General features: G+C 50.0%; 1 long non-coding RNA gene across 1 annotated transcript; it reads left to right on the top strand.

The window, feature by feature from the left end:
* Positions 1-10940: 10940 nt before the first annotated feature.
* Positions 10941-12333, top strand: LOC148596026 (uncharacterized). The gene is made up of 2 exons (XR_015913845.1): positions 10941-11015; positions 12084-12333. It is a non-coding gene; the product is annotated as an uncharacterized LOC148596026 (long non-coding RNA).

The following is a 12333-nucleotide window of genomic DNA, read 5'->3' as shown; positions in this document are numbered from 1 at the left end:
TCCCCTTGGGGCAGGCAGGGACATGGGGACCCAACGTCCTTTTCCCAGGCAGCCACGGCATGGCAGCACAGCGCTGCAGTGCGGCCGGGCAGGGTTTGGGGACAGCCGGTGCCAGCAAGAAGCAGCTCCTGTCCCTCTGCCCTCACCCGCTCCTGCAGCCGGGGTCAGGCCGCACCGGGCTGAGCGCTGCAGGGCTCCCGGGACGGGGCCGCACCGGGCTGAGCCCTGCAGGGCTCCCGGGACAGAGCCGCACCAGGCTGAGCAGGAGAGCAGCACTGAAAAGGGGAAGGGGGCAGGAGGGACAAACTTCACCTGTTAGTGGAAGAGGAGGCTGATAAAGGCCAAGGACAGGGCAGATGTGGAGACAGCAGAGCTGCGGGGGAGCAGTGAGGCAGAAACAGGCAGCTCAGGGCAATCCTGCCTCCCCTGCAGGCAGCAGGTGCTCCAGGGTGAGACCAAGAAGAAGGGGAGTCAGGGGAGGTCCCCCCTCACCCTGGTCAGGCCCAGGGCTGCTTCCCACGAGGAGGCAGCGATGGTCCCAGCCCTCCTGAGGACCAAGCACCTCCGCTAAGCCCAGACCAGCTACAAGTTAGGGAATGATTAGGGAGACTGTGGCAGCCTTTCCAAGCGCTGTCACTGTTTCCCCCTGCTCCATCACCCCCCACAGTAGCCACAAGGGCCTCATCAGTGATACAGTGCAAGCCTGAGGGCTGGGGTGAAGTCAGAGAGAGATGGGAAAGGGGCAGGAAGAGGTGCTACAACCTTGAACCAGACAAATTCACCGCTGTGAGGTGTGAGCACCTCCCCGCACGGGCAGTTCATTTTGCTGTTACCTGTTGGCCATCATCTTCACGGAGTCAAAGGAGTGGCACAGGTTGAGCGCGGCCAAGTAGCTGATGTTGGGGATACTCAAGTAGAAGTTGAGCATCTCCTGCCTGTGACCCTCCACTTCGGCTGGCACCTCAATGGCAGCGTTTTTCCTCTGCTCCACCAAGGCCAGGTCTTTCAGCAAAGCAGCAGTTTCCTCTTGGCAGGAGCTAAAAAGGATTCGGATCCCAGCCTGGACCAAGGCGGAGAGCACTCCATCATAGTGCTGAGTCCTCTGGAAAAATCTTGATGTTTCCCTTGGGAGTTACAACAGAAAAACTCAGTGAGACTTACCTGTAAACCCTAAATTATGGTGAAGAAATTGAACATGTATTAAACAATGAATAGCCACCAGGACAGACTAGAGAGGTTTTGTAAAGCCACAAGCACAAGAAGAAAGTGCTTGAACGGTGGGCAGAAAGGCAACACAAAGGAAGCGAGGGCAGGGGAGCATCCTTGGGGCAGTCTGCGTCTTTGGTGACCAGCTCTAGCACCACACTCGTGGTTACACTAGCACAGATACGACATTTGGGTCACAAAAACGAAGCTACATCCACAATAACTATTTCAATAGCAGTGTTTTGTATCCCCAAATGTCTGTAGTTTCTCTGAAGCCATGAGCTCGAGTTTCATCTTTTTTAAAGCAGGGGCAGGACTTCTTTAAATTACTTAATTTTCTAGATGGCACTGGGAATACACAACATTAGGAAAACCACTTGACTACATAATGCAATTAAAGCAAAGAGCAAGTCCAGACTGTATGAAGCAACTGAAGAAATAGCCCAGATTTCCCAGGTGGGATTATCAAGGCGTATCTGAGAATCTCTTCTGCACTTGCTGACATGAAGCAACAGCTCAAACAGAGATTTCCCAAAGTAACTCCTTGGACACGGACTTTTTTGTCTTTTTTTCTAAAAAACTGCTTACATGCAGCTGATTATATTCCAATTATTCAAGCACCAGCTAGTATATATTTTAATCCTAACTTTTCCTTTTTTATTACCTTTTGAAGGTAGATTTAATATCTAGCATGGCTTGCTCAGGTGCTACCATTCCCACTGGTTCCACAGGGGAGAACTTTCCGGTGCAATCTGACAGAGCACTTGTTTTCTCCCGAGTTAACTTCTACTTCAGTGCAAGCACCTTCCTCACTCCATCATTCTTGCCCTCTTTATCCCGAAGATGATCTTTGGCATATTAACTTAGCAACCATAATATGGTTACCTTGCTTTCCCTTGCTCCAGTAGAAAGTCCTCTTTAAGCAAGTGTGGATCTCAGTGTATACCAAATCCCCTCAACGCAAAGCAAACTGTAATGTTTAACCTGTGATCTTAATGCAAGGCTCCTATGGAGGTGGAAAATGGGTTTAGACCTTTATTTTGCATGGAGCTGGTGTGGCCCCTGGCATGGAGGTCCCAGGGAACACCCACCTGCTTTAACCCTGTCCTTTTCCACAATCACACATATCCTCTCAAAGATGCTCTGCAAGCGCTGGGTCCTCTGGATAACCTTGGTCCTGTTGGCAGAGTTCAGCAATTCCGACTGGAACCTCCTTTCCACCGCCATGCGGTTGCTCACAACATAGTCGCTGCTGCTCAGCGAGCACACGTGCACCCTGACGCCGTGAGCGGCCTTCAGCGAAGAGATCACGGCCGGGCCCGAGGAGATCTCGCGACTGTCCACCAGGACGCAGAGGGGAGCCCTTCCCTGCGGCGCGGCGCGACTCGCGGCTGCCGAGGGCTTCCCGGGAGCGGCGCAGGGGGCAGCTGCAGGGCTCGTCCGGGCATTCCTCAAGGAACTTTCCGCCTGCAAATGTGGAGAATCGCACGGTATTTCTAAGGGAACTCAGGAGCGTAAGGCCAAAGAACAACATGCCAAATAAATAAATAAATCTCTCAAATTAGCTGAGCATTTAACTCGTCAGTGGCTTAAATCACAGGCATGTGCAGCATTCACTAACACTAATAAATTCAACAAAAAGTTGAATACTGTAAGCAAGAAGTCAGACAGAAAAACATGCGCAGAAGTTCAGGAACCACACCTCCTCAGACTATGCAGGTTTTTAGTTTAGGACAGTGAAGAAGAATTTTACAACCACAAAAGCAAAGTCTTCCCGACCCCAGGTTACTGGAACCTCTCTGCTAAGTGAAACCAATCCGTACTGCTCCACGGCCGGCCGACTGACAGCAGCATCTAATCCTCAGTCCTCATTCACTCATCGCTAGGACCATCTGCAGCTCTACTGCAAGCGCCGAAGGTCCCTGCACCAGGGAAAGGGCGTCACTGTAAAGCTGGACGTGGCGCTGCCTGCGCAGAGCACGGCCGCAGGGCTTGGGACGAGGCCCCCACGCTGCTGCAGCAAAGCGGGAGGTGAGAGCCAAGCCTGTGCTTCCAATTAACACCAACCTCAGCGGGAGCCCCCCAGTCTTCCTTCCTGGAATCAGGACCAGTGATGGCTGATGAGGAACATCTGCTCCAGACTCGACTTTCTGGGTGAAAATCAAGTGTTTCAGACACTGAAGCCTTCAGGCTAAGAAGCGCCTGACCCTTATTCTCCAGGGGCTGACGAGCACGGACTTCTCCAGCAACTTCTTTGTGCTGTGCTGAAGGGCCTGACGGCAACGGTGTGGGTAACTGAGCATTTCCCTGTTGTGCCCTGCCACAGCCCGTCCCCACGGGCTTCTCCTCACCCACACTCGCCTCTTCCCCACTGGAGTCATCGAGGACGATAATTCCGGACGGTTTCTTCTTCGGCGCGGGAGCGGCGGAGCCCTCTCCTATCTTGGCCTGGTTCAGCTTTTTCCTACGGCGAGTGAGGTACTGTTTTCTTCCCTTAGCAGAACTCTCACCGATCAGGAGATCAAAATCCACACACACTTCCTCCTCGCTAGATCCACTTCTGTGGCAAGTTTCCTCTTGCTCCTCTCCAACACAGAAACTGTCTTCTGCGTAAGCCTCATCTTGCTCAGGAATCTGGGAGGGAAAGTTTGAAATTCTATTAACCCTGCTCTTGCTTTGTGTATCACTGTCCCAGGGCATCCTGTGCACAGGGACCACAGAGCACAGATGGTCATGAAACAATTTAGCCTTTTCATCAAATACAGACCTCTAATTTTGCAGTGCTGAAGGTGATACAGAATATTTTATTTATATATTTACATACATGCAGGATACAGAAGGAGACCTTGCTGGGAGAGAGGGGACTGCCAACCATTCTGAGCATCCAGTTTTCCAATTTTATCAATTACCTACCGTGCTCGGGCTCTGAGAAACGAGAATGGAGAGTTAAAGGCACATAATGGAAAAAGGCAGCGCCGCCAGCGGTTCATGTCCTGGCACGTGCAGTGCCGGGTAAGGCAGAAGCATGTGCAGGCTCCAGCCTGCCCGGAGCAGGGCACGGGCAGCCCCGCGGACGGCGGTGTTCGGAAGGACACACGTGCTCCTACAGTGCATGTGAGGCTGCTCTTGACCTTCTGCCATTTCTCACCTCGCAGCTGTTTCTCCTTGCAGGCTGCTGTGCTGCTGTCCCAGGTCCTCCCAGGAAAATCCACGCTCTCATCGCTGGACACATCTGCCTAGAGGAACCAGCCACAGGCACTTTAATAAGCAAGGCTGAGGCAAGCAAAGCATTCTAATTACGCAGATATCCTTCATCTTTTTTCCATCAACGTCTGAATTTTCAAGCTTGAAATTGCAAAACAATACAATAATGTTAACCATTCCATTAAATAGAAAAGTAGCAGATCTTTAGAAAGGAACAAGAAAATGTGTTTTGGGGAAGAAAAACCGAGTTAAATGCGATATCAACAATTTGTTCGCTCAAAGCTTGCTGGAAGAAAGGTTATTTTAGTGCCTCTCACAAAGGCTGAGCTCTTACGCCTACAGCAATAATTCACTGCCAAACAAGTACAAATTAATCTTGGGGAATTTGGGAAAGAACTGAAGGAAGGAAAAGATTACATTCAGATAGCACAAAATCTTTTTAGTAAGAGCGCTTGCCTACTGATTGGAGGAAGATTGAATGTTTAAAAATATAATCCCTAAACAAGCTTGTACTATTTTTCCTCCATCTCCCCAAAGTGCACACTCACCATACTAAGGGGGTGTCTACATTTTCTGATGGCATGAACTAGTGATTCAAAATCACTGTCATTCATAACCTACATAAACAGAAAAGAGTATAATTGCAGAGAGGACTTTTGCTTCTATGTGTGGGCTTTCTTGTCCTCTTTGCTTTTCATCTCCCCCCACAGCAAGACTCACATCAGGAGACTTCAAAACATTTTCTTTTTTCCTGTTTTTCACACAAATAACAACCTCTTCATCACTTTCACTGCTTGTTCCTACAGAAAAACAGCACACAGCCTTTATAAGAAACGTATTGTTCACCACACAATATTGCTGTAGCCAATCACCTCTCACAAAACCTGCCTCTTACAAAAGCACCCACAGAAGAGATTGCTTATTGATCCAGGTGGCCAAGGCTGCTCCTGTTGGGCTTCTTAACCACAATAAATAAGCTCCAGCTGAGAGGGAGGATAAATCCTGTTTACAGAATGGCTCTGAGTGATGACCACAGGCAGGAGCAGTAAAGCAAAGGGAGGGTGAAAAACTCCGCGGAAGAAATGGAGCTCCTCTAAGTGGGATAAGAGCCACGAGCCTGGCAGGATGGGGGAAGCAGCTGGATGGGGGCGACAGCAGCTGGATCGGAGGGCAGCGAGCGCCGTGCGGCAGGCGTGAGGCCTGAGGGTCCCTGCACGCCCGCACCATCACTTTGGGGTGCTTTATTAAATACACTTCAAAATTTATGTTTTTTTTTATAGTCCACAAACTGAGTGTGATGATTCAGGAAACACTGCAGCTTTGAGCAAACAGGAGTATTCAGGAAATCTAGCGACCAGCAGACAAATTCAAAGACCACCAAAAAAAGATGCCTTACCAACCGAACAAGCTACTTGCACTTAATTTCAGTGTTTAAGGACCATAACAAAATCATTTCAGGAAAGTTCAGAAGGCTCTTTCCCAGGAAGGGAAAGGGGAAGAGATACACTAGTGTCTGCAGTATAACAGGGCAACGTGATGTGAATAAGATACGCAAGGATTAAGAAAGGGCTTGAAAGACAGCTACAGGCCACACAGTTGTACGGGTCACACATGGTTGCACTGGGAGCACTTGCAGAGAGATTTCAGAGACCAGTCCAGAGAACTCCATCTGATGTGTATGTATGTGCACAGCAATAATACACGTGTGCATATAGGTATTCCAGCCTCAAATAGGAGCGGCGGAATTGCTGCCAAGGGGGGAACAGTGGTCGGAGTCTGGCCGCTTGCTGGCAGCGTGCAGCCTGTGTCCTTTTCCTCAGTGGAGGTTGAAAGCTCCGCTGGGTTTTTTAGACAGGGGCCTGGAGTTGGCTGCTCTGTTTGCCTCCTGCTGCCTTTTAGGACAAGGCTTCCCATGGCCTGGGCAGGAGGGAGGGGGAGAGCTGCTGCTAGCCATGCAAGGTTGCAAGGCCCCTGGGTCTGGGCAGGTATTTGCTCTGTGTGGAGTCTGTGAAGGGGAAAGGGCTGAAGAAATGTCTGTGCCCTGCAGCCTTCTTGGCAAGACTGACCTTCTGTTCGGTGATGGGCACTTGCTTTTCCCTCTGTAAAGCAAAAGCAAGTGGAGAAAGTCTTTCACTTCAGCTTGTGGTGTCCTTTTGATAGTCGGGCATGAACCCTTTACAAATGGTCCCCAGTGTGCTTTGATCCTGCTGGAGATGAGTGAGAAGGAGGAGAAAAGCAGGACTGCAAAGCAGGGGCCCACCCTTAGCAGCATGGACCAGCGGGTATGGGGGCCAGTACACGTTCCCATCTTGGCTGCTGTGGATGATGGCACCCTCAGCACATTTGCAGACACCATGGCCTTGAGAGGAACAGTTGATCTCCCCCATGGCAGTGCTGCCAGGCTGAAGGTCCTCGACGGCCTAGAGAAGTGGGCCTGGCAGGGCTGAAGCTGCTGTCCTCCTCCCACGCAGCCCAGCACCAGCCCCACAAAGGTGAGGAGCTGCCACCGTGCTGCTGCCAAGGCCTCGGGCGCTAGAGCTTCACCTAGGCATGGCCCCAGCAATGCCTTAAAGGAGGTGGCAGTGCCAATTCACCCAGCACTCGAGCGTGGCACCGGCCCTGACTCCAGCCAGGTGGGAGCCCCGCTCTTGCAGCACTGTGCAGGCGTGTAGCGGCCCCCGGCACCATCCTGCCTCTCTGTGTTGCTCTTGCCGCAGCTGCTGCGCATCTTGGCCTCACCCCATGGCTCCACCCCACTGCCCTGTGACAGAAGGACTCAAGGTGTACCATTTCTCCTTCCTTTGTACAGCTACGGAACAGCAGGAGTGCAGCAGGAGGAAGACAGCGACCCTCCCTGGGATTCCAAGGGGCTTTCAGTGAGGGGCACAGTGGGTTCCCCATGGGGGGAGACTCTCAGGAGGTTGCTCTGGGCATGGGCCCTAGCACCGAGGAGGCTTTGCTCCTTCTTTGGCTGCTTCCACCCTACATTTCTTCCTGTAAACATGAAGAGCTTCACCTCTGTGCAAGCTGTTCCATCAGGCTTATGAGGAAGTAGGGATTGCCAGTGTCTGAGCTCTCCTAGGAAGCGGCCTTTGAATGTGACAGTGCATTATTGTAAATGCAAAGATCCTGGCTCTGCCAGTGCTTGCAAGGCTGGCTGCTTCTCTGTCTGCGTGCAAGTGTGGAAGGCATGCAAGTGAGGAAACAGAAGGAGGTGTGACTAAGGTCTCTGAGAAGCATGCAACTCTTCGTTTTTGCTGGTGCGCACGAGACGGAGAAAGGATGTGCAGGCTCCTGCCTGTATGAACATAGGTGAAGCCAGGCTCAGTCTGCGCCCAGGCAGTGCTTCCAAGGGCCTCCCTGTCACCAGAACAGAATGTTTGTGACTTTGAAAATGAAACCTTGAAAGAAAAGATGAAGATCTTGAAACAGAGCTTAAACTCGGGGAGGAAGCTTTAGGACAGACCCTTCTTCAGTGTAGTCTTTAAAGACAGATTCTGCAGTACTGTCCTCCAAACTGGAGCAGACACAAGAAAGCAAAGATAGACAAGGGACAGATATGAAATCATTCTGCTCCCATCTCAGCTCTGCTCTCCAAGAACTTGTACGTCATGAGGCATCAAGAAGCAATGTTGAGCAAAGATTTTGGAGCAAAAAGGCTAAGTGGCTTGGTTTGCAGGACAAGCTCCATCAAGACCTCTGTGGTGCGCAAGAACCCCGCAAGAGCTTGCCTCTGCAACTGAATAAAGCTGAGGGCAAAGCTAGCAGTCAAGAGAATGAACTTTGCCAACTGAAAGAAACACTTAACAAAAAAGATTGCTTTTTGAAATGACACAGAAAGAACGCAAAGGCAATGAGAAGATATGCCCAACAAGGCGGGTCATCACAGGAGAAGTAGTGAGGGGTGTCCAGGGCACATTTCATGATCTTGTCAAGAGACTCAGAGCTGACCCTGAAAAGCAAGCCTACCTGTAGGAGGGGAGAGACAAGGAATCCCGTGCCAAATGTGCTCACTTAAGAGAAGGAGCCTTGCCATATGAGGCTGACAAAGTGGAAAAACAGGTAAAGGATACCTCTCATTATATGAAGGATTATAAAGAATGACTTAAGATTTGTGAGTGACATGTTTGTGTCTTCCTATGGGGATGTTAACCCATGCTTGATTTGTTTCAGACTGTCGTGCTATTGATAGCACTCATGTCGGCTGGCCCGTCCTCTGACCAGCGCTGCTTAGATTTTTAAATCTTGCAACTCCTTCCTCAATTCAGAGGGGAGTTTTGGCATTCGGAGGCCCACCTCTGTCCCGCTCTAAGGGAGCAGACGGCTGATCACATCCGCCTCCTTGTTTCAGTTCCTTCACTAGCTTCTCCATGACCTCCAAGTTTTGGTTATGCGCACTTGCCTTCCCCTGGAGGTTGGATTCATCCCTGTCTCTTTGACAGCTTGATGGATTTCTAGAAGAGCATCTGCCCACGTAGGTACGCCTAAGGGTGGAATCATGGGATTTCAATGATTGGCCTCAGTGATCATTATACGATCTGTTTCAGAGATAATATAGTCATATTTGAGGGATAATATAAATATACGATCTCAGTGACTATTATATTATTATACGATCTCTCAAAGTTTGTACTTTAGTTTTCAATACCATGGGGAGCCCCCTTATTATAGGTTTCTGCACAGCAGCTGTTAGTTCCGTGGGGCTGAGGGGCTCTCCCCTTTCTCCAGGCTCTTGTCCATCTGCCCAGTAGGCAACTCTGGCTGTGAGAGATTCATTATGGTTCTGCCCTCTAGAGTTCAGGAAAACTCCACATCCCAAGGACCCTGAGGATTCCGAGTCATCTAACATTATTCAGTCTCCTCCCGATAAGAAGACTCAACAGGGCTATGCGGTTTCTCATTCTGTTGCCTTCCTAGTATATTTATCCTGCAACTTCCCCAACTCATCCCAACTGTGGGATCCTTCTGATGGAGGTGTGAGCATTACCTCCTTGAAATCTGATTGCAGAGCGTCTTTTGACTGTGTCGGAGCTGCACAGCAGGCTTGGGCTCGGGGTATAGATCATCCCTATCTGAATCAGAATTTTCACTATCACCCCATGTGTCCCTGTCCCAATCCTCGGGTCATTACCAATCCTCAGGTCATTACTAGCCCTTTCTGGTCAGTAATGAATTACCAGTTCCTGTCTCACCTGTATGTCTAATCTGTGAATTCCATCAAACCCCAATTATCTTTAGAACATGAAGCCACAATGTTTTCCTTTTCTCCCCACAATCTACATTAAAATATTAATCATTCCAAGCACATTGATGCAAATTCCAATGGTGAACTGAAAAAAAAAAGAAACAAACAACAAACAAAAAATGTAGAAGTTTTTTGTGCAAGTACTAGGGGCATATTACAAACTAGGTCTGACTATGCCCTGATTCCAAGATGCTCCGGGACACATTATTACAGAGACCATCCAGACAATTTCCTTACCAACTAATACATCTGGCTCTCTAATCAACAAGCATCTTTGATTGTTCTTATTCTGAAATCTTTAATACTTGTCAGGGAGTTTATGTCCTCACCTCAGCTGTGAGCTGTCTTGCAAAAAACTGCGGCTTTAGGGGCTGAAGCCTGTTTGGCTCAAAATTTAGGCTTTGCAATCTAGATTTACTTAGTTGCCATTTAAGCAAAAGGCTTCTTCTGTCTTATGGGTTTGGCTGTTTTAAATTTCGCTGTACCTTCTGATGCTCTTCTGATTTAGCTTCTAGAGATCAGGTCTGAAATAACAGCAAAGTGCTAATACACAGACAAACAGCTAATTAAACTGTAGCTCTGTCACTTTGGTTCAGGAGAACAACACTGCAATAAACAAGACTTAATCAAGCACTGAAGACTAATTTTGAAAAGGAACATGAAAGCTTTAAATTGTCAGTTTAGAAGCAGTGAGCTCTCGGCTGTGCTAAACCCAGCATTTCCATTCTCTGTTTGTGCCTTCTGCATTGGTATTCCCAGGGGTTCCATGTGCAGGTGCCTCCCTTAAAGCCTCTGCTGTGCGGTAGCTCTGTGCAGGCTTCAGCGAGTTCCTGGAGGATGTGGAGCCTGGGAGATGGCCCTGTGCTGAGCTCCAGCTGAGCTCCAAGTTATCCTTTCTGTTTGGGAAGGGCTGGCACCATGGGGGAGGGAGGTGCCGGGTTTATGTTCGAGTGCCAGGGTTCTTCCCTCTGCTAGGAGCAGCCTGTGCTGTCTGCTGAGAAAAGCTGCTTCAGGGCAGCTCTTGATGAAGGCTCTCCGGGGAGGCCAGGCCTTTGTCCTGCTGGGATCTTTACAGGGCTCTGGAGAATTTCCAATTCTTTTTTTTCCCCGCCTTTTTTTTTGTGAAAGACAGATTTTTGGGGAGCTTATCAGGAAACTGTTTATTATGGAAAACATAATGTAACAAAATAATGAAATAAATAATTATTTATAAAAATACTTTATTCTCTTCTCTTTTCTTTCTTTTAATTCAGAGTCTGAGATGCAAGGAGTTTACTTGGAATAGGTGTGTAGTCCGGCTCTTGGCAACAGATACAAGATGGTTCACCGGGCATTCAGCAGCAGGGCGATTTTCTCACAGGTATGAGATAACCCCAGTGCCATCTGTGTGCAGTTCAGTTTGCATAGAACCATTTAGGTTTCAGTCTTACTTTGGGGTGTGCCTTTTGGCTTCTTTTTGATGTCTCAGTCTAAAAAGCTCCCACACGGGTGCACGGTGGCGAAAGCAGAGAGGTTCCTGCTGGAGAGGGGTGTCGGGCAGTTTGTAGGGAGAGGATCCCCGCCGTGGCCCTTTCCATCTTGGCAGTGCAGCAGGAGGGGGCTGCGGCTCCACGCCGGGCTCTGCGCCAGCCCTTCGTGCCCCTCTGCTGCCTGCCGCTGTCACACAACGTGCTGACTTGCATCTTCCCAGGAAGGTTCCTTTGGGCCGGGTGGGATTTCCAGCTGGCTGCAGGTTCAGGACAGAAGCAGTTCTGCAGGGTAGGGGTAACAGACAGCTCGGGCCCTGGTACCCCTGCAGGGCGGGTTGCCCTGAGCTCTTGATGCCAGACAAGCACCGGTGCTGAGAGGGGGGGTTCCCGCTGGCTCTGGACAAACTGGAGGTCAACTCCTGGCACGTGGTTTGGAAGCAGGAGGGAGTGAAGCAGCGCATGGGGCGGCGCTCCCGTGGGGGCTGTCTCCTGTGCCCCGGTGCCCGCACCGCGTCGCCGTCCGCGGGGCTGCCCGTGCCCTGCTCCGGGCAGGCTGGAGCCTGCACATGCTTCTGCCTTACCCGGCACTGCACGTGCCAGGACATGAGCCGCTGGCGGCGCTGCCTTTTTCCATTATGTGCCTTTAACTCTCCATTCTCGTTTCTCAGAGCCCGAGCACGGTAGGTAATTGATAAAATTGGAAAACTGGATGCTCAGAATGGTTGGCAGTCCCCTCTCTCCCAGCAAGGTCTCCTTCTGTATCCTGCATGTATATAAATATATAAATAAAATATTCTGTATCGCCTTCAGCACTGCAAAATTAGAGGTCTGTATTTGATGAAAAGGCTAAATTGCTTCATGACCATCTGTGCTCTGTGGTCCCTGTGCACAGGATGCCCTGGGACAGTGATACACAAAGCAAGAGCAGGGTTAATAGAATTTCAAACTTTCCCTCCCAGATTCCTGAGCAAGATGGGGCTTACGCAGAAGACAGTTTCTGTGTTGGAGAGGAGCAAGAGGAAACTTGCCACAGAAGTGGATCTAGCGAGGAGGAAGTGTGTGTGGATTTTGATCTCCTGATCGGTGAGAGTTCTGCTAAGGGAAGAAAACAGTACCTCACTCGCCGTAGGAAAAAGCTGAACCAGGCCAAGATGGGAGAGGGCTCCGCCGCTCCCGCGCCGAAGAAGAAACCGTCCCGAATTATCGTCC

The sequence above is a fragment of the Tinamus guttatus genome, unplaced genomic scaffold (genome assembly GCF_059628265.1).
Source record: "Tinamus guttatus ecotype Peru unplaced genomic scaffold, ASM5962826v1 Tinamus_guttatus_pri_ptg000035l, whole genome shotgun sequence".
Taxonomy (NCBI): Eukaryota; Metazoa; Chordata; class Aves; order Tinamiformes; family Tinamidae; genus Tinamus; species Tinamus guttatus.
Note: the sequence above shows the minus strand (reverse complement) of the source record. Positions and strands in the feature narration are given on the sequence as shown.